Source organism: Gossypium arboreum, chromosome 13 (genome assembly GCF_025698485.1).
Source record: "Gossypium arboreum isolate Shixiya-1 chromosome 13, ASM2569848v2, whole genome shotgun sequence".
NCBI lineage: Eukaryota > Viridiplantae > Streptophyta > Magnoliopsida > Malvales > Malvaceae > Gossypium > Gossypium arboreum.
The window spans coordinates 52,841,655-52,864,244 of record NC_069082.1 but is presented as its reverse complement, the minus strand read 5'-3'; positions in this window follow the sequence as shown (position 1 = coordinate 52,864,244).

The window sequence follows — 22,590 nt, the reverse complement described above, 5'->3', positions numbered from 1 at the left end:
CATCGGAGCGGATAGATTTCACATGCAACCAATTTCTACATTTCCAGAACACACACCAAATAAATACTAAATCTAAATTCAAGCATTACAGTTTACTCTAACTAGAAAGTTTCAGTATTGTGCTACTATCTATAGTAGTTTCTCAATATAGCACTTCAATTTATAACAGCAAACAGAGTTAGAGAACTTACAGATTTGGTGCCGGAGACTCGGTGTGCCACACCTCCAGTAACATCTTTTCAGAAACAAGTCAAGTTTCGTTGAGAGATTTCAAAACAAAATTTTAGAAAGGCCCTTTTCAAACCCCAATTTCGGAAAAAGAAAAGAAAAAAATAACAATAATTTTTTTTGCTACCCATACCATAGTCGAGTTTTGTAACCTGGCTCTGATACCACTAAATGTAACACCCCAAACCCGGCCTAGACATTATGGCCGAATCTGATGTGCCACATTGAAGTTAAAAACCCATGTTTCGTTTTAGTGCTTTAAAAACCGACTTTTGTTAAGCTAACAAAGTGAATGGGAGCTAGGCACCAGGTAGGAATCCATGACAGAGGAGGTGAGCCATGAAGGCTACTTAAGTACCAAGCTCTTCTAATGGATCCAATCCTAGACATGCCCACAACCATTGCCACACTTGGTTAAATCGATTTGTAATTTATTTAAGTTGAAATCTTTGATAAATCGGATAATCGTGGCGTGGTGTTATTTTGAAAACAATTATCATTTTGAAAACACGTCCTAAGTCTAGCCCATTTATTAACAAACAGATTAAAGTTATTAAAGATAAAATAATCCCAGAAAAATAATTAAAATGGCCTTATTGCAACTCAAAACCAAACAATAATATTAATAAGATAAAACTTATAAAGAAATAAATCGGCTACTTATTGCAATTAAAAGAAACAAAAACAGTAGTGTGGCCATCTTCGAGTCCCTCGCAGCTCTAAACCATCTAAGCTTAGGGATTACCTGCACAGTTATAAATGGGGTGAGTTTACAAAAACTCAGTGTGTAATCCCAATAACAAACAAACAGTGAAAACACAGAATCAGTACAATCTGGGCCAAAGCCCTATTTAGTCTTGACATATACTGGGCCGAACCCTTTCCGGTTACTGGGCTGAAGCCTTTTCATAAATCATATCACTGGGCCGAAGCCTTTTCATAAATCATATCATTGGGTCGAAGCCTTTACTGTAAACGGTATGGCCCTTAGGCCCATTTCAATATCACATGTAATGTCAATGGATGTACTCCACCCGTACCAGCCAAGCTCTCCATGTGGGGAATAACTCAACCCACCCAACCAAACTCTCCACTGGCGGCATGGCTGCTTTATCATATAACTGGAGGCCTAGCCTCTTTTAATAACTAGGGCAAAGCCCTTTTTAATAAACTGGGGCAAAGTCCTTTCGGTAAACTGGGGCATAGCCCTTTTAGCACTTCCTCCATTTATAAAACCCAACCCATGCAACATGTCATGTATGCAGAATGTCATGCCCATATTTGAATCAAACAATCACAGTCAAGTCATTCATATCACCAACATAAATTCACAATCAAATCCGTCAACCATACAGTCCAAGTCAATCACATGCCCACAAGGCCAAAACAGTCATTTAACACCCTAAGGGCCAAATGGTAATTTTAACCCACAAGGGTATCTCGGTAATTCTACCCTACAGGGGTATTTCGGTATTTCTACCATACAAGGGCATTTCTGTAATTCTACCCTACAGGGGTATTTCAGTAATTCTACCCTACAGGGGTATTTCGATAATTCTACCCTATAGGGTTATTTCAGTAATTCTACCCTACAGGGGTATTTCAGTAATTTTACAAATCGAGGGTATTTCAGTAATTTTACAAACTGAGGGTATTTCGGTAATTTTACAAGTCGAGGGTATTTGGGAAATTTTATAAACTGAGGGTACTTTGGTAATTTTACAACCGGGGGTATTTTAGTAATTTGGTAAACTAAAGTATTCTAAATAGGGATTACAATACGAATGGGCCTCTGACCCTTCTACCAAATGGGCCCTGCGCTCGTGTGGCCCTTTTAGCCCAAATCTAGCCACAAATATGAGATTGACCTAGCCTAGTCCAATATTTACTACACAATCAAACAACTTATCCAATAGGGCCCGTAGGCCCATTGGGCCCACATGGCCCCTTTCGGCCCATCGCGGCCCGAAGTAGCCAACCTATAGCTAGAGTAGTGAGAAATACACACCTGATTGGCGTCTGGAGTTAATCCAAGCTCTGAGCACTCTTAGTGACGCCCAACCCAAACGAGCACGCCATACAACAAAAGGGATCACCAAGAAAGGTACCTTTACTCTCCTCATGGTTCCTCTATTTAAAGCGACCAGAACCACTCTTATGTTAGCTTCCGATGTGGGATCCTCCAACATCGAGTTTAAATTCAACACCAACTCTTGCCGCCCCGTTAGCAAAATAAATGCTCCTTGCTTGCCATGGGATTCAAGCCATGCCTCCCTCGATGCTCCACACGCTACTTGCCACTAAGCCACAAGGCTTTTGTGTCATATTTTATCCCCAATTAATTATAAGGTCTAAAGGCCAAAGTCTAGGTTCCCTAAAAAACCAAAATAAATTGCAAGAGCCAAGGCTTGAACCCAGGCTCCCATACAACCTTAATGACGCCACAACCACTAGACTACAAGCTTCCTTGTGTCATTTATTTAACACAATAATTTAAAAACCCTCATCCAAGCATCTAGGTTTTTCTTCTCTTAATACCAAAATTTTTGCTAAAGCCCATGTTTGAACCCAAGATATTTCTCACAGTTCTCAGGGCCATTAACCACCAAAGCAGACATTTAATTGTGTTATTTTATCGCACAATTAAATACCTATATACAACCTCCTTACGGACCCGCACTCAAGTCCCAATACTTCTAGGCCCAAATTCGGGGTGTTACAATTCTACCCCCCTTAAAAAAATTTCGTCCTCGAAATTTTTCACTCTCAGACTACACCACCACACTTCCGTTGTCACTCTGATACTAATAATACCAACATACACCTAAAACATTTGTCCATCGGAGCGGATAGATTTCACATGCAACCAATTTCTACATTTCCAGAACACACACCAAATAAATACTAAATCTAAATTCAAGCGTTACAGTTTACTCTAACTAGAAAGTTTCAGTATTGTGCTACTATCTATAGTAGTTTCTCAATATAGCACTTCAATTTATAACAGCAAACAGAGTTATAGAACTTACAGATTTGGTTCCGGAGACTCGGTGTGCCACATCTCCAGTAACATCTTTTCAGAAACAAGTCAAGTTTCGTTGAGAGATTTCAAAACAAAATTTTAGAAAAACCCTTTTCAAACCCCAATTTCAGAAAAAGAAAAGAAAAAAATAACAATAATTTTTTTTGCTACCCATACCACAGTCGAGTTTTGTAACCTGGCTCTGATACCACTAAATGTAACACCCCAAACCCAGCCTAGACATTATGGCCGAATCTGATGTGCCACATTGAAGTTAAAAACCCATGTTTCGTTTTAGTGCTTTAAAAACTGACTTTTGTTAAGCTAACAAAGTGAATGGGAGCTAGGCACCAGGTAGGAATCCATAACAGAGGAGGTGAGCCATGAAGGCTACTTAAGTACCAAGCTCTTCTAATGGATCCAATCCTAGACATGCCCACAACCATTGCCACACTTGGTTAAATCGAGTTGTAATTTATTTAAGTTGAAATCTTTGATAAATCGGATAATCGTGGCGTGGTGTTATTTTGAAAACAATTATCATTTTGAAAACACGCCTAAGTCTAGCCCATTTATTAACAAAGCATTAAAGTTATTAAAGATAAAATAATCCCGAAAAATAATTAAAATGGCCTTAATACAACTCAAAACCAAACAATAATATTAATAAGATAAAACTTATAAAGAAATAAATCGGCTACTTATTGCAATTAAAAGAAGCGAAGCGAGAGTGTGTCCATCTCGAGTCCCTCGCAGCTCCAAACCATCTAAGCTTAGGGATTACCTGCACTGTTAGAAACGGGGTGAGTTTACGAAAACTCAGTGTGTAATACCAATAGCAAACAAACAGTGAAAACACAGTATCAGAACAATCTGGGCCAAAGCCCTATTTAGTCTTGACATATACTGGGCCAAAGCCTTTCATTTAACGGTTACTAGGTTGAAGCCTTTTCATAAATCATATCACTGTGCCGAAGCCTTTTCATAAATCATATCATTGGGCCGAAGCCTTTACTGTAAACGGTATGGCCCTTAGGCCCATTTCAATATCACATGTAATCTCAATGGATGTATGCAACCCTATTTGGGGAGACTACTCAACCCACCATTTGCTACTCTTCACCCGTACCAGCCAAGCTCTCCATGTGGGGAATAACTCAACCCACCCAACCAAACTCTCCAATTGGCAAGCATAGTCGCTTTATCATATAACCGAGGCCTAGCCTCTTTTAATAATGGGCAAAGCCCTTTTTGATAAACTGGGGCAAAGTCCTTTCGGTAAACTGGGGCATAGCCCTTTTAGCACTTCCTCCATTTATAAAACCCAACCCATGCAACATGTCATGTATGCAAAATGTCATGCCCATATTTGAATTAAACAATCACAGTCAAGTCATTCATATCACCAACATATATTCACAATCAAATCCGTCAACCACACAGTCCAAGTCAATCACTTGCCCACAAGGGCAAAACAGTCATTTAACACCACCCTAGGGGCAAAATGGTAATTTTACCCTACAAGGGTATCTCGGTAATTCTACCTTAAAAGGGTATTTCGGTATTTCTACCATGCAAGGGTATTTCTGTAATTCTACCCTACAGGGGTATTTCAGTAATTCTACCCTGGTATTTCGGTAATTCTACCCTACAGGGTTATTTTGGTAATTCTACCCTACAGGGTTATTTCAGTAATTCTACCCTACAGGGGTGTTTTAGTAATTTTGCAAACTGAGGGTATTTCGGTAATTTTACAAATCGAAGGTATTTTAGTAATTTTGCAAACTGAGGGTATTTCGATATTTTTGCAAATCGAGGGTATTTGGGTAATTTTATAATTGAGGGTACTTTGGTAATTTTACAACTGGGGGTATTTTAGTAATTTGGTAAACTAAAGTATTCTAAATAGGGATAACAATACGAATGGGCCTAAAGCCCTTCTCGGCCCAAATGGGCCCACACGCTCGTGTGGCCCTTTTAGCCCAAATCTAGCCACAAATATGAGATTCACCTAGCCTAGTCCAATATTTACTACACAATCAAACAACTTATCTAATTGGGCCCGTAGGCCCATTGGGCCTACATGGCCCGAAGTAGCCACCTTATAGCTAGAGTAGTGAGAAATACACACCTGATTGGCGTCTGGAGTTAATCCAAGCTCTGAGCACTCTTAGCCGACGCCCAACCCAAACGAGCATGCCATACAACAAAAGGGATCAGCCAAGAAAGGTACCTTTACTCTCCTCATGGTTCCCTCTATTTAAAGCCAGAACCACTCTTATGTTAGCTTCCGATGTGGGATCCTCCAACATCGAGTTTAAATTCAACACCAACTCTTGCCGCCCCTATTATCAAAATAAATGCTCCTTGCTTGCCATGGGATTCAAGCCATGCCTCCCTCGGATGCTCCACACGCATTTTGCCACTAAGCCACAAGGCTTTTTGTGTCATATTTTATCCCTAATTAATTATAAGGTTTAAAGGCCAAAGTCCAAGTTCCCTAAAAAAACCAAAATAAATTGCAAGAGCCAAGGCTTGAACCCAGGCTCCCATACAACCTTAATGACGCCACAACAACTAGACTACAAGCTTCCTTGTGTCATTTATTTAACACAATAATTTAAAAACCCTCATCCAAGCATCTAGGTTTTTCTTCTCTTAATACCAAAATTTTTGCTAAAGCCCATTTTTGAACCCAAGATTTTTCTAACAGTTCTCAGGGCCATTAACCACCAAAGCAGACATTTAATTGTGTTATTTTATCGCACAATTAAATACCTATATACAACCTCCTTACAGACCCGCACTCAAGGCCCAATGCTTCTAGGCCCAAATTCGGGGTGTTACAATTGTCCAGTCCCTAAAACCTTAAAATTTTTACAATTAAATCCCTGGGTTTAATAGAGTAAGTTGCAACAATCATAAAAATATAAAAATTTCTAAAAACGATCAATTACTTACCATGCAAGAGAGAGAAAGCTTGATTGATCCTAAAGGGGAACAACAATGGTGGTTTTGGTTTTAGCTAAGTGGAGAAGAAGTTGATACTAAATATTTCATCTTTTACATTATAATTCTTATTTACCCTTTTACCAAATTAACCCTTAATACTAATCAATATTTCACTATAAAGACAAGCATGACCGCCCACTATTCTTGATATTGGGAAATTTTCTTATCAAGGTCACTTAACCATGCTAAATGCTCAATTTAACATCTTTGACTAATAGATTGAATCTTTTCCAGCTTTTACAATTTAATCTCTTTTTTTTTGCCGAATTAACAAGCTAAACATTAAAATTTTTTAACCAAATTTTAATACGACTCTAATATAACTCTATAAACATTAAAAAGAAAATAAAATATGAACTCACTTGTTGAAATTGTGGTCTCAAAACCACTGAAAAATAACATATGACACAAAGTAATTGCGTTATTTGTTGTTAAGTACTCTGAATTTAGTGGTTGTTACATCTTGACGAATATGTTATTATTGTTTGTAATGTCAAAGTTGAGTACTGGGAACCGATAATGGAACTCCTTCCTCTTTAAGTTTTATTAGAGTTTAAACATGATGGCAGTTATTTTAAATAAAGTGAATGTTGCCAATTATAAGGTTTGAAAGTTGGAAATTTAGGTAATTAAATTATGCAATTTATCATGTTTTGAAAGATGAAATTTGAGGAGATAAAGATGTAACTTGTGATGTCTAGGGGTTGTTACTTTGATGATTAAACGTAGTACTAATATGTTGATTAATCGATGATTATTGTGGTACAAACAAATGAAGTTTTTAGCTGTCTAAAATTGGTCAGCTGGATTAATTAAATTTTGCAAATTCTAGTTACTGTAGGTTGGAAAGTAAAATGTTCAAATGTTTTGCTTAAGTGGATTAAATGTGTGACAAATTCCATTCCATCATTTCACTTCAAAATAGGGTAGGATGTCACGTTCTTCAAACTAAATTAATACATTGCATGGTCGTGTATGATTATTAATGTAAAATACTAGTGGTATTGATGTATCATTATTGACTTATAAGTCAAATTTATATATGAGTATCGTCTATATGAAATGTTATAATTATATATATTGTGTTGACTATTTTGGGGTGTAAAATGAAATGCTTTGCGAGTAAATCTATGAACCTTGAACTCATGATTTTTCATTTAAGACACTATTTCATGGTTAAATGTTGTCCATTTTTTTAGTGAATAATGAGATTGTTTGAATGGTGATGGAATGGTGATTATTTTAGACATAACAATGTTGTCCAATATGTATAATTAGGACTGTGCATTTTGTGCATAATCAGGTTGTCTAAATAAATATATATAAATGTAATTTGACATTTCATGTTTAATTATTTTCAAAAAAAATAATAATTGAAAAAATAAATTACCGATTATCTAAAAATAAATACTAAATCGCTGCTCGAAAGTGCTTGTGTAACACCCCAAACCTGGCCTAGATGTTATGGCTGAATTTGGTGATGTCGCATTGAAGTGTTTTTTGCAAGGACTGATATCGTTGAAAAACCTTTTCCATTTTTTCCTTTGTTGTGTGTTCTTAATGTAGATTTTAGGATGTCTCGTTCAACTCCAAAATTTAAGTCATTTGGCAAAAAGTTAATCATATTTAATTGTGATTAGTTCTAAAACATTATTTGTTGCCGAAGCTTCTAAAACATGTTGTGTAAACGTGGTATTTTGAAAAACACATTTAACTTTTTGAAAACCCACGTCCTACTACTAGCAGATATAAATCAAAATAATTAAAAACCCAAAATTAAAGATTAAAATTTAAAGAGGCCTTATTACAGTAAAATACCCAAAATAAAACTACTAATAATTTTAAAAACCCAATGAGAAAGTCTGTGCGGTTTTGTGGCCACCTTTGAGTCCCTCGCAGCACCGACCGCATAAGCTTGGGGATTACCTGTACAGACAAACAGATGGGTGGGTTATGAAAACTCAGTATGTAATCCCATATCAGATAATCAATCAGAGAGTATATACAGTTTGGGCCTAAGCCCAATTTAGTAACGATTCAACTTCAGTTAGGGCCTTAGCCCATTACAGTATCAACAACAGTGTGGGTCTGAGCCCATCTCAGTAACAGTACAGTACATATATGCAATCAATAACTCCTACCCAACCAGCCTCTACACTCCATCTCCGTCCAACCCTACACTCTATGTGGGGATAAAATCAACCCACCCATCCCTACACTCCAAGTAGTACCAGTTGTGGCACTAATCAGTTGTGGCACTTCCTCCAATCACAGTAAATCCCATCTCCATGCAACATAACATGCATCATGTCATAATAACATACGCGTGATCAATAAATATAAAATGGCATGCTGAAACATAGTCATACATCTCATAGGGGCATATCAGTCATTTTACCATGTAGGGGCATTTTAGTCATTTTATCAATTAGGGGGTCAGGTACACTTACCAACCCAACAGTAGGTCCACAGTCATCTCAGGCGACCCATGCAACCTTAACAATCCAATCAGTGAAATGGGCCGAAACCCATATTATAGGCCTATGTGGGCCCACACGCTTGTATGGCCCACATAGCCCAGAAATGGCCTTGGCCATGTAGATTACATAGCCTAGCCCAATATTCTTCGCACGTTTGTATGGTTTACCCATGTGGGGTCTACATGCACATGGGGCCCACACAGCTCAATTCGGCCCAAAATGGCCCAAAACGACCTCGGCCCATGAAATCGCTCATGGGTGGCCTCAATGATTATACTCCCGTGTTTAGGCATTCACACTACCACACGAGTGAGTGCACGCCCGTGTAGCATCAACAAACACTGATTTCAGCTTTTGCCGATCTACGATTAAGGCAATGTTTTATCACCTTGTTTGCGAAAAGGCGTAGAAGCCCATGAGCACCAAACCTATATTCAATCAAGACACCCTGTCAGTCCTTTAATCAATAGGGTTAATCACCCTCTTTTTAACTATATGATACCTGCCTTGATTGAACGAGTGTGGTTTAGCCCGCTTAAATCGCTGATGAAGGTTGATTACAAACTCCTTGACGAATATCTGTATTACAAGCAGATTTTATTAATCAGATTGTTTATACACATAGCTTAATTCAGCATATGTTAACTTATAGAAACATAGAACCCAAAAGTAGGGAATGAAGCATTCGACCTACACCCTAGACTACAAGCCAAAATACTCATGTTGAACACGATGACTAAGAATAGAGTTACCTTCAATCGAATGATGAGAGAAAGGTTTCGAACGTTTCAGTATCACTTGTAAAAATCCTTCACTCCTTCAGAAGTTCTAGAAACTAAAAGAACACCACAATAAGAGAGAGGAGATAAGAATCGACAATAAGAGAAAAAGAGTATTCGGCTCAAATAGTGTAAGAGAGGGGAGACTTGATAAAAGTTGAAAGAGTAGAGAGAGAACAAGAAGGTATCGTGTGCACTCATCGATTTGTCAGAGAACAATTGCCAAACCAAAAACAAAAGTAAAGAGTAAGGGATGAAGTATTCAGCCTGAGTACCAAATAGAAGGAGATGATAAGAGAAATGATTTGAGAGAGAAAAGAGAGGAGAAGGGAAGAGAGAAAGTGTTCGGCCAATCAACAAACTGACCGAGAGATGGAGAAGATAGAGTAATCAATCAAGAAAGGTCACAAACAGAACAGAAAACCCGAGAGATCAACTTGTCAAAACTGAAAGTGATAAGAGGGAAAGAGAGTGAGAATTCAGCCAAAGAGAGAAGGAACTCAATTGCAAGAGAAAGAAATAATGCCAATTTGAAATAGGCAAAACTGCAAGATACCCCAAAAGAAACCCCAACATTCGGTTACCCACAAATGAGAACCTCAAGAGCAGATAAAAAATGCAAATTTGAGAGCATAACCCACCTCAGTCAAAATTCCTGAGTGCCCACTGTTCAAAATCGGCACACTACTCCCTCTCACCACAACTTCCCTTTATTTTCTCCTAAAATCCATCCATGCCGTCGACTCCCCTCTAAACTACTCAATTCAAAACCTATTCAAACACTTCAGTGTTTTTGTCAATCCTCAACACTCCTACGGCACAGTAACAAAATAAACACCCCACATGCCTACTAGGATTAAAACCTCAAACCTCAAGTCACTACCACACGCCACTTATCCCCTAGACCATTAGGCCTATCCTGTCATGTTATAAACACATTAATTTAAAAGGCTTACTGACTAGAGACAGGGTTTATTCTTCTAAAAACAAAACTTTTGCATAAGCCAAGGCTTGAACCCAAGACTTCTCAAACTCTTCCCAGAACACTTAACCATTGAAACAGATGCACAGTTGTGTCACAAACATATGAAAATAATTATTTAGGATTTTAGGGAATTACAACTTGGCTAGAAGTCAATCGAATCAATGCATTTAATTGTTAATTAGATTGCATGCTTGGTTGTTGTCCAAATTGGTATCTTAATGGTTTTACATGTGTATTTTTTGCTGACCAAATGTTGGTAAATGGATGTTGTCTTAATGGCTTCAAATGTTTTCTTTTTATTCTATCCAAATATGGCTAGTTAATGTCTGAAATTTTTCCCTGATGATTTGGTGAGTTTTCTTTTGGTCTTTGTCAAATTTAAATGCTCAAAATTTACTACTTTGATCTTGATGTTCCAATTCAAAGAAATGCATGGAAAGATCGGGTTTGAACGCTATTGTTTTCATGATTTAATGTTGTCCAACTATAGCATGCTTAAGCTATTCCAAATGCAAGAAATTCCTATGATTTAAATGCTAAACCTGATGTTGTTCATACGATGGATTTACAACCATTATTTTGGCATCAATGAGTCTTAACTAAGATGTAAATATATTTAATTATGCCTTGCATTTTTCATGTTTGTGTGGTCCAATGAGGGACATATTGATTCATTTTACTACCTAATGTCATATGGTATTGTTGTCTACATTGTCCAGGTTAAGTCAAATCAAATGTGAGAAACTTCATATGGTATATTTATATTTAAAATGATATAAATGTGTTGTGATGTATTTGAATTGTGAAATAGTATTGGTTATATTAATATTACATGCTTAAGTTATGGAATTACCACTAAGTACTTCACTTAATGTATGGTTTGCTTTATCCATTTTTAGGTAAGATTTATTTTGGGATTTTTCAAGCATCGACCTTAGCATCCCATCCACAATCCCAGTCTCAACATTATTGGGTCATTCCACTCTTAATTATTATTGGCATGTATCTAGTGGTTAGGTTTTTCAGTATTTTATAATATTATAATAAGACTTTAATCTCATAATCTAGTACTAATATATATACATGGTTGATCAGGTGTATATTTGATGTGATCCAGCCCAGGTAGTTGAGTCGAATTCACTTAGTTGCCCGATCATAGTCGAGAGAGTTGTTCATGCCTCGAATTTGTAGTAATAGAAGTAAAAAATAGAATAGGATAAGCGGAAAGTTTCAAAGAAGGGTAAGTTTAGTATTAGGTTCGGCTAAGGGTAGCAAAGATGGATAAAGGATAGAAGGCTCGGTTTGGTTAACAAGAAAGAAATTTGAAATGGGAATGGAAAACAAACTCAACGTCAGGAATGATTCAACACTAAAAAGTGTCACCCCGATTCCTATATGGTTAAGGTGAAAAATATGGATAGATGGATAGGTGAACGCCAAACCAAAGCTGGTGATAAGTTCAAACAAGATCGGTAGACGCCACTAGCACAAACTAGATAAGTCTTCGAAACTTGTACGAGATATGAGAGGAAGCAACTTCACAAGAACAATATTCATTAACAAATTTGGCAAAGTCTTTTTACAATGAAATCAACAAACTATTTATAGGCAATCATGTAGTAATCGAATGGAAAAACTAGCTAGCTTAAAGACTAAGCAAATTCAGTCATGAATTAACTAGAATGTTCTAGAATGAAAACATGAAGTAACTAGTCTTGATTCGACTGATGGGGATGTGTTTGGACAGCTTCATGTATGAGCTTTAATCACTTGAATGAATGTGCACCTTTTGGAGCTCAACGGGTTGTCTAGGTTCGGCCAAGGTGTGCATGAAACTTCCAAAAGGTGTCTCTTGGCCGAATAGGTGCTTAGAAAACTCCAAGGGTTCTCCCACATGCATCGGCTATACATGGAACTTGGAAGGAGGCTTGAACCTAGCCGTACATGCACTTCCATTAATTGTCCTCCATTCATGCATGTGTGCCGTCCAAGGAAGATGTATCTTTCAATATTCATTAACCCTCCATGTACATGAATGTAAGGCTTCCAAACATTGAACTGAAACATGCATGTATCTTCCCGTTCAATGAACATTCCCATACATGCACCTTGTCATAAATGAACCTCCACATTCGGCTAACTTACATAATTAAATAACATAATTAAATAAAATAATTATTCATATAATCATAATTAAGAATATTAACTAAAAAACTTAATCACAATAACTAAATTCAGACATATTAATTATAAGTCAACTATTAAATTCGGCTAGCTCAAATAGTTAAAAGCACTTAGTGAGCTAAGTTGAGCTAGGGAATTCGACATGAGCTGTAGCAAACTTAGTTAAAAACAAAATCAAAACTTAGTTTATTAAAATGAAGAAGAAATGAGCTGAAATGAGCTAAATTCAAGCTCAAGCGAGCTAAATCGAGCTCAAGTGAGCTGATGGAAGCTGAATGGCGCATGGGGAGCTGGAAATGAGCTGAGATGAGATTGCAAAAGGGTACATGGAGTCTTCAATGAGTGGTCCTTAGCTCCTCCAACATCATGGACCTTGTTGTCATCCCAAATGCGCAACACCAAGGCTGATACAGAGTCTTGAATCTGCTTGGTTCAAACTCGAGTCATGGGTCCTTTTGGAAGCTCGAATAGATCTTGGTTTGCATTCGAGGTTGCCCTGGGTGTGCTCCGGTTAATTTTGAAACAGGGATTCCTACTTGTTCATTCTTGGATGGATATGTTTAGTTGTCTCCTCATGCCTTGCTACAAAAACATCCCAAAACTTGTAACCAATTGATAATCATTATAGCACACAAACTTGTTCAAATGATCGAAGAGGCAAGTCGTCTTAATCTTAAAACAATTGCAACAAGATAGTACCAAAATCCCATTTTCATTATCAACAAAACATGTTTCATTGCAGCCTAAGGAATTATCGAACAAAGATTTTAAAAACATAATGTCCATTGTTCGCTTGGGCATCTCAAATTGTATTCGCCAAGCATAGTGATTTCGACAGAAATTCATGCAACAGTTTAGAAATGGTAATCGTCCGTCATAATCAAATAATGAAAGAGATAGATTTAATTCATGCTTCTGTTTACTTAAACAAGACAATTTGAACAGCAAATTCTCATCAAACTCAACAATATCTCGCATACCACGAATCTTTTGTCCATCAACCAAAACAGTTATTTCTTCATCGTTATTGTTTTCTTCATCAATGAAGTTGGACAAAGATGCAATAGAAATTTCAGAAACCATACCTTGAGTGGGTAAACAAGGATTAGTTTTACCTTTTCATACCATTACAAACCTTCGCTCTTCGGGAATGTATCGCAACCACATCATGGCTTTTGAGTCAACCTGAAAAGAATTAAAGACAAAAAATCTTTGGTTAATCAAAACTCTTTTCTTTTCTTAACTCACGTGTCTTTGAATTTCCTTTTCTCTCACTTTGGTTTTATCACAACTCTTTTTCTTTCTCTCCTATGTTCTTTTCTTTCTTTTTCATTCTCTTTTCTTTATTTTTTATTTTTACTTTCTTTTCCCACTCTCATTCGCTCCAAAGATTGTTTCATTCGTTGTTGATCCTCCACAACTTGTTTCGGTGTCAAGGGTGCCAAAGTAAAATTTTGGCCTTGATACCTGAAGGTATATTGATTTGCAAACCCGTCATGCTTCACCCTTCAGTCAAATTGCCATGGCCTCCCAAGCAGTATATGGCCCGCATGTATGGGCACCACATCACAAAGGACTTCATCTTCATATTTCCCAATTGAAAATGGAACAAGGACTTGTTTGGTTACCTTTAGCTCAACTCCATCATTAAGCCATTGTAGCTTGTATAGACTCGGATGAACACTTGTCGGTAGATCAAGCTTTTCAACTAGGAGGGTACTCGCAACATTTGTACAACTTCCTCCATCAAAACTAAGCTACATACCTTTCCATGAACAAAGCAACGGGTATGAAAAAGGTTCTCTCGTTGCGGATCAATTTTGGTACCTTACGCACCTAAACTCCTCTTAATAACAAGCATCTCGCCTTCGACTGCAGACTCTAATTCTTCCTTGGCATCAGAAGGGTTTTCAGCATCGTTTTCAACTTTTTCATCTTCCTCCTCCTCTGATTCAATATCGCCATTGGGTCGAATCACCATGGCGCTCCGATTCGGACATTGACTTGCAATATGCCCTCTTCCAAGGCACTTAAAACATTTTATGTCCCTCGTCCGGTTTTGGGTACCTTCAACAGCCTTGTCTTTGGTATTTTCACCCATAGGCTTAGTAGCTTTGGCAGGTGCCATAGGATCTTTCGTTTGGCTCGCCGTAGCACTCTTGCTAGTGCTTTGGTTCCATCGGGACACATTGGTGGTTGAATAACCTCAGGCAGCACCTTTCTTCTTGAGTTGCTTCTCGATCTTGATGGCCATGTGGACCATATCAACTATCTCCACATAGTGTTGTAGCTCCACAATGTTGGCGATCTCAGGGTTAAGCCCAGACAAAAATCTAGCCATAGTTGCTTCTCAGTCCTCGTCCACATTCGCACGGATCATAGCAACTTCCATCTCTTTGTAATAGTCCTCGACACTCCTCGTACCTTGGGAAAGGTTTTGGAGCTTTTGGTAAAGTTCTCAGTGGTAGTGCGTTGGAATGAACCTCCGGCGCATGACAGCCTTCATTTCGGCCCAAGTGTTAATAGGTCGCTCGCCATTTCGCCTTCGAGTTGTCGTAAGTTGGTCCCACCAAATTATTGCATAGTCGGTGAATTCTATGGCAGCCAACTTAATTTCTTTACCTCTGAGTAGTTATGGCACTCGAAAATGAGTTCGATCTTTTTCTCCCACTCCAAATATGCTTCGAGATCCGAATGGCCTTGGAACTGGGAAATTGATAACTTAATACTTTTCAAGTCATCATCGAACCTTTCTCGCTCTAGTTGGCCACGATGACGTTGGCCTCTCTGCCGGTCACTAACATTCAAGCCAGCTTCACTTTCGGCTTCACTTGGTCCAGAAACCTCGTCATCTCGAACATGCCTTCGGCCACGGTCTCTAGGGGGACTTATTGGGGTCCTTGCTCGTCGGCCTCTTCCCTCCACTTAATTGAGTCGGTCTTGTATTGGTGCCAACTTTTGGTCAAACAATCATTCAACTTCTCGAAGTAGGGCTTGCATGTTTAAATTCGGCACATTCCAAATGGGTTGCCTTTCCTCCACATTTCGTTCCATGTTGATTTTCAATAATTTTCAAATCCTCACCACAAACCTCACTAGTTCACTCGTAAAGTAATATTGATGAACACTCCACTCGTGTTTTCACACGTTTTAGGCTTTTTCAACTCTCGAATGCTCTCACAATCTCTAGCCTTTTACCACTCAAGCTTACTCTCGTAACCTCGTAGTTTGTTTCTTTTGACTCGTCTTGGTGCTTTGGGGTCAGCTTCAAAATTGGTTACAAGGGATAAGATATTACGGTGTACGGGTAGGCTAAAAGAAAGTTTTTGGTATAGTGTGGCATTTTGGGGGGTAAAAGTTGATGGTAAGAACAATTGAATATCGGCACAAAATATAAAACAATAGAATCGAACTTGATCACTACACTTTTTTTTTATAATCTCGTACTCTTTTTTTTTATAACTTCAATATAGCACTTTTTTTTTACAATGGTAAAACGAAAATAAAACTTAATTTTTTTTTACAACGAACCTATTTTGATCTTGATACGAATGTCGGCGCCTCTCGATTTACAAGTTTTGATACCAAATGATATGATCCGGCCCGGGTAGTTGAGTCGAATTCACTTAGATGCCCGATCGTAGTCGAGAGAGTTGTTCGTGCCTCGAATTTTTAGTAATAGAAGTAAAAAAATAGAATAGGATAAGCAGAAGGTTTCAAAGAAGGGTAAGTTTAGTATTAGGTTCGGTTAAGGGTAGCAAAGATGGATGAAGGATAGAAGGCTCGGTTTGGTTAACAAGAAAGAAATTTGAAATAGGAATGGAAAACGAACTCAACGTCAGGAATGTTTAAACACTAAAAAGTGTCACCCCTATTCCTATATGGTTAAGGTGAAAAATATGGATATATTGTAGCACCCCGTACCCGAGACCGTCGCCGGAGTCGGACACGAGGGGTTAACGGGCTTAATCCACTTACTTGCACAGTTCATTTTAAAAACTTCCAGACAGCCGGCTAACTGTGTCACTGTCACCTTAAAAATCATATCTTGAGTTCCACAACTCGAAAATCAGTTTCGTGATTTTTTCCTGAAACTAGACTCATATATGCATCTACAAATTGTTTTCTAGAATTTTGGGTCGGGCCAATTAGTACAGTTTATTAGTTAAATTCTCCCCTGTTACAGGGTGCGACTACACTGACCTTCCTGCATTTCGATTTGGATATCTCCCTGTACAGGGATTTAATACTGAAGCCGTTTGTTTCTACAGAAACTAGACTCAAAAAGGAATCTGTAAATATATGGCATGACTTCTAATTATCTCTGGTCAATTTATAATGAATTTCTAAAATTGGAACAGGGACTCCAGAAACCGTTCTGGTCCTGTCTCACAAAAACTTAAATATCTCTTAACATACTGTTCATATGATTGTTTCGTTACTTCCCTATGAAAATAGACTCGTCAAGGTTCGTTTACATAATTTATTCACTATTTAATTCCATTCCTACTATTTTTAGTAATTTTTCACATCCACGTCACTGCAGCTGTCAGCATCTGTCTTTAAGGTAGGCTTTACCTATTTCATAGTTTCCATGATTCAACTAGCCCTTTAACATAAATAGCACAAAATATGATTATGATTAACCATCCCAATGGGTAATCGTTTCCAAACATTTCCATACCTCTTAATGAACAACATACAATGATTATAATACTATGCCCAAAGTATACTTAAGCCATTTTCGCATGGCTATCCAAATTTACACAAAACCGAAAGGTACATGACCTACAACAAAAGGGTAGTCCTATACATGCCATTCCAAAGTTCAACCAAAAGTATACCAAAAGGAGTTTTGATAGTGTGGGAGACTTCGACTTCAAAATCCCGAGTCCGATAGCTGAAGAACCAAAATCTATAAAACAGAAAATCAAAGAAAACGGAGTAAGCATTTAATGCTTAGTAAGTTTGAGCCATGAATTTAAACACAACCAAAGTATAGCATTCATGTGGCTAAACAGATAATTTCATATGCACAAATTCTCAATATCATACTTACTTCACATTACCAACCCTTATATTCATACACAAAGATCAACTTAGCAAAAGGCCGGTAGCTCATTTATCAACTGAGCGAATACTTATTTGTAAGGGCTCAACTAATTCAAAGCACATACGAAACATACCTCATTGTTGGGATTTCACAAGCATATTAACTGAAATTTTTAGAGCAAGTTCAATCATTCCCGAATCACGTACCTTCGGAGTTTAACCGGATATAGCTACTCGTTCAAATGTCTTCGGGACATAGCCCGGTTATAGTAACTTGCACAAATGCCTTCGGGACTTAACCCGGATTTAGTAACTCGCACAAATGCCTTCGGGACTTAACCCGGATTTAGTCACTTAGCACAAAGCCTTCGGAACTTATCCCGGACATCATTCGAATAACCAAGCACAATTATCAATAAATCATGACACATTCGTATTTCATTTTCATTAGCAAAACTCAAACACAAGACACTTATCACACTTGCAATTTCGGCTCAATAGCCACACACAAAGAGCATGATTTTGATTTGCTTAAAACATGATCTAATCAAATCATAATCCAAGTTCCATTACTCGAAAACTTACCTCGGATGTTGTCGAACGGCTTCAACGGCTATTCGATCACTTTTTCTTTTCCCTTATCCAACTGTGGTCCCCTAAGCTCTTGAGCTAATTCAAACAAATTTAACTTATTAAAGTCTCATTTTGCTAGCTTATGGCGAATATGACAAGGAGTTTGATAGGTCATATGGCCACCTTTTAGCTCAAATACACAATGATCATACACATTTTAATCACATCAAGCAATTTAATACAATTCATTCGAACATCAAAGAGAAGCTCAAGGTACTTAGCCCATATATACATTAGACATTAGAGTCACATATGTACGAAATCACGAATCGAATTCAACATACTAGCTAATATTTCCCTTAGCGAATTTTCTAAGTCAAGCTAAAGCCATCAATAGGCTACCAATGGCCGAACATACCCATCAACTCATGTACTCATTCATGTGGCGAACATACACATCTATGCTAAGGCCGATTGCAACACTTAATACATTCTACAAGTATGGTCACTTGTATTGACTAAACACCATTTGTTCCTAGTTCAAAACTTGGCTAATACACATATATACACTATTAAAGCATCCTCTCCTTTACACTAATTCAACACATGCATTACCCATAATATACAAAATTATATTCGCCTTAGCACACAACTTGCTAGCCGATTCTTCTCCATTTAGCAACTAATGCACATATGAGCTCATTTGTTAGACTCTACTTCATCTAAAAACAACCTTATTTCTCTTCTATTTCCTACCATGGCCGAATGCATCACAACACCTTACCATTTCGATTTTGGTCATGGTTGAACAAGGAATTTAATGTCTCACTCAAGGATGCTAAAAAGGAGATTCAAGAGTTATCAATCCACCATCACATGCATCATTACAAGCTTCACTTTTAGCATGCAAATAACATCAACACAAATCCACCTTAGCCGAATATCATCTCCATGACATAGTAAAGATTTGAACCATGGGCTAGTTAGAACTCAAGCTAACAAAAAAAACATGCATGAATCTCACGGCACAACATCAAACTTACCTTCACCTAGCTACATGTAACACCCCTAACTCGTGACCGTCGCCGGTGTCGGACACGAGGGGTTAACGGCCAAATCCTCTCAAGGTACCAACCAATTTGACATTACCAGTCAGGCTGGAAAACTGCGTCACTGTCGCCTTAAAAATCATATCTCGAGTTTCAAAACTCGGAAACTGGTTTCGTAAATTTTCCCTGAATTTAGACTCACATGCCCATCCATGGATTTATTTCTAGAATTTTTGGTCGGGCCAATTGGTACAGTTTATTAGTTAAAGTCACCCATGTTACAGGGATCGACTGCTCTGACCTTCGCGCGTTACAACTTGAATATCTCTCTGTACAGGGCTTTAATACTGGTGCCGTTTGTTTCTAATGAAACTAGACTCAAAATGGAATCTGTACATATAAGGCATGACTCCTAATTCTTTATGGATAATTTATGGTAAATTTTCAAAGTCGCGACAGGGGACCCAGAAACCGTTCTGGCCCTGTCTCACGAGAACTTTAATATTTCTCAGTATACTGCTATATGGTCGTTTCGTTTCGTCCATATAAAAATAGATTCATCAAGGTTCAATTTCATAATTTACTCACTATTTAATTCTACTTCTACTATTTTTAGTGATTTTACAATCTCATCTCACTGCTGCTGTCCGCAACAGTTACTGCAGTAGACTATGCCAATTTCATGAATCTTTCCTTGGCCTTAATCATCCATCATACATGACACAAATTATGGCCACCATATCAAAATTAGAGTTTCTAAGACTTGTGGCTATAGGTTCTAGCATCCCACTCGACGACCACATAGGCCATTTTCACATGGCTTAAAGTTTACAACCCACACATTAACTCATTTTCCAGCACAACCATACAATTTCAATCATCACATAGATTTAAGGCTTACCAAATTCAACCCCGAACATGAACGTATTTTCTATTCGTCATGAGTTGAGGTACTTACCGATCCGCTGTCCATACTCAATTCAATGGAGACACACCTCCATATATATATAAGTACTTTACACAGTGCTTACTACTCGATTTCGCACACTTAGTGCCACACAATTTAAGCCCGCACACACAGTGCCATACCCTTCGAGCTCGCACACCCAGTGCCGTATTTTTCCAGCTTGCACACATGGTGTCATATTTTTCCAGCATGCACACTTAGTGCCTTATATTTCCAGCACGCACACTTAGTGCTATATATTTCCAGTATGCACACTTAGTGCCATATATTTCCAGCACGCACACTTAGTGCCAATCTCGTCACCATACACACGTATTGCCCTCACACATAGTGCCGAAAGCAAACTTTCTACACATTCCACTATTTCTTTTACATTCAACAATTATCCTCACTCCATACACATACAATTTCATTTATACATATATAGCATTCCATTAAACACAATTGCATAGATTTTCCAATCACTTAAGCAATATCAAACATATGTGCTTAATGACTTACCTCGGATGTTGTCGAACGTCTTCAACGGCTATTCAATTACTTTTTCTTTCCCCTTATCCAACTACGATCCTTTAAGCTCTTGAGCTTGTTTAAGAACAATTGAATTCATTTAATTCCAATTCAAATAGACGATTTAATATAACACATGTATATTATAAGGTTGAGGTACATATGACCTATTGGTTAACTATCAAACACCATACGCATATATACATATATTCTCTAGTCATGCACAACCCAACATCTTACTTGGGCATTAACAACTTTATAGATATAGGCATATCTATGTTAAGGCCGAATATATATATTTAACACATTCTACAATTATGGTTATTTATAAAGACTAACACCGTTTTATCTCAAGTCATACTCATAAACACATCCATCCAAATACATTCGTACTTAAACATTATTCGGACTTAACACTCATATCACATTTATAAAACTACAAGCCGAATATACCTATACTTACATTACTTAAACATCAACCCTCAATTTCTTTGACAAAGCACATTCCCGGAAATGATAAGACAATATAACACCTTTAATCCAACTTATAATTCATTTACATCACATTCCAAGCATTCACTCTATTCTATCACTTAAAATACAAACATTACTCAATAACTTCCTAGTTCAAATTCGCAATTTCACATACACACACAAGCCGATTTCTTTTCCTACCACCCAAACCACCTATATGAACATTTAACTAACTCATACTTCACCCATCCATAATTACTCATTCAAACATGAAGAAGGTAATCAAATTTCTTCACTATCAACCATGGCCGAATGCTTCATTCACCACCCAAAACCAAAATTTTAGCATGGGCTAATTGAAGAACTTAGTAAATAACTTAACTTAAGCTAAAATCCCAAAATCTAACAAGAATTACTAACCTTGTTTTTGAGCTTAAGATCACCGAATGCCATATCCCCTTCCTTCTTTAACTTTCGGCTCCTAAGGTAGAAGATGAACACCAATATTATTATTTTTTCAATTTCCTTTCTTCTATTCGCCAAGGCACCCAAGGATGAGCAACAAATTTTCTTCCCTTTTTTTCTTTGTTTCTCACGGCAAAAGAGCATTCACACCCATTTTTTTTCATCATTATCTTTTTTTATTCTCCTTACATCATGCACTAGGCCAACATGTCTAGGACATGTTTTCCTTGCCCATCACCTAGTCATGGCCGGCCACTCACCTTAGGAAAAGGGGTTATTTGACATGCAAGGACAACCCTTTTCCCACATGTATTAATAGGCCACCTTACATTTGCCTAGCACATTTCTAAATTTTCTCACATAAGTCCTAATCACTAAAATTCACCTATAATTAAGCAAAAATTCAATAAAGAAATTATCACACATGCATATTCACATATTTAGACAGTAACTATCATACTCAAATAATTTAGTGACTCGGTTTAGCGGTCCCGAAACCGGTTTCCGACTAGGGTCACTTTAGGGCTGTCACAACTCTCCCCCACTTAAGAAATTTTCGTCCCCGAAAATCTTACCGGTAAATAGGCTCGGGTATCGCTCTTTCATAGAGTCCTCAAGTTCCCAAGTGGCTTCTTCCATTCCGTGTTTATGCCACAACACCTTCACTAATGGGATTTTCTTATTGCGCAACTCTTTTACTTCATGCATCAGAATGCGAACCGGCTCTTCTTCATAACTCAAATTAGGCTGAACCTCGACCTCAGATGGAGTGATTACGTGCGACGGGTCGGACCTATACCGTCCAAGCAT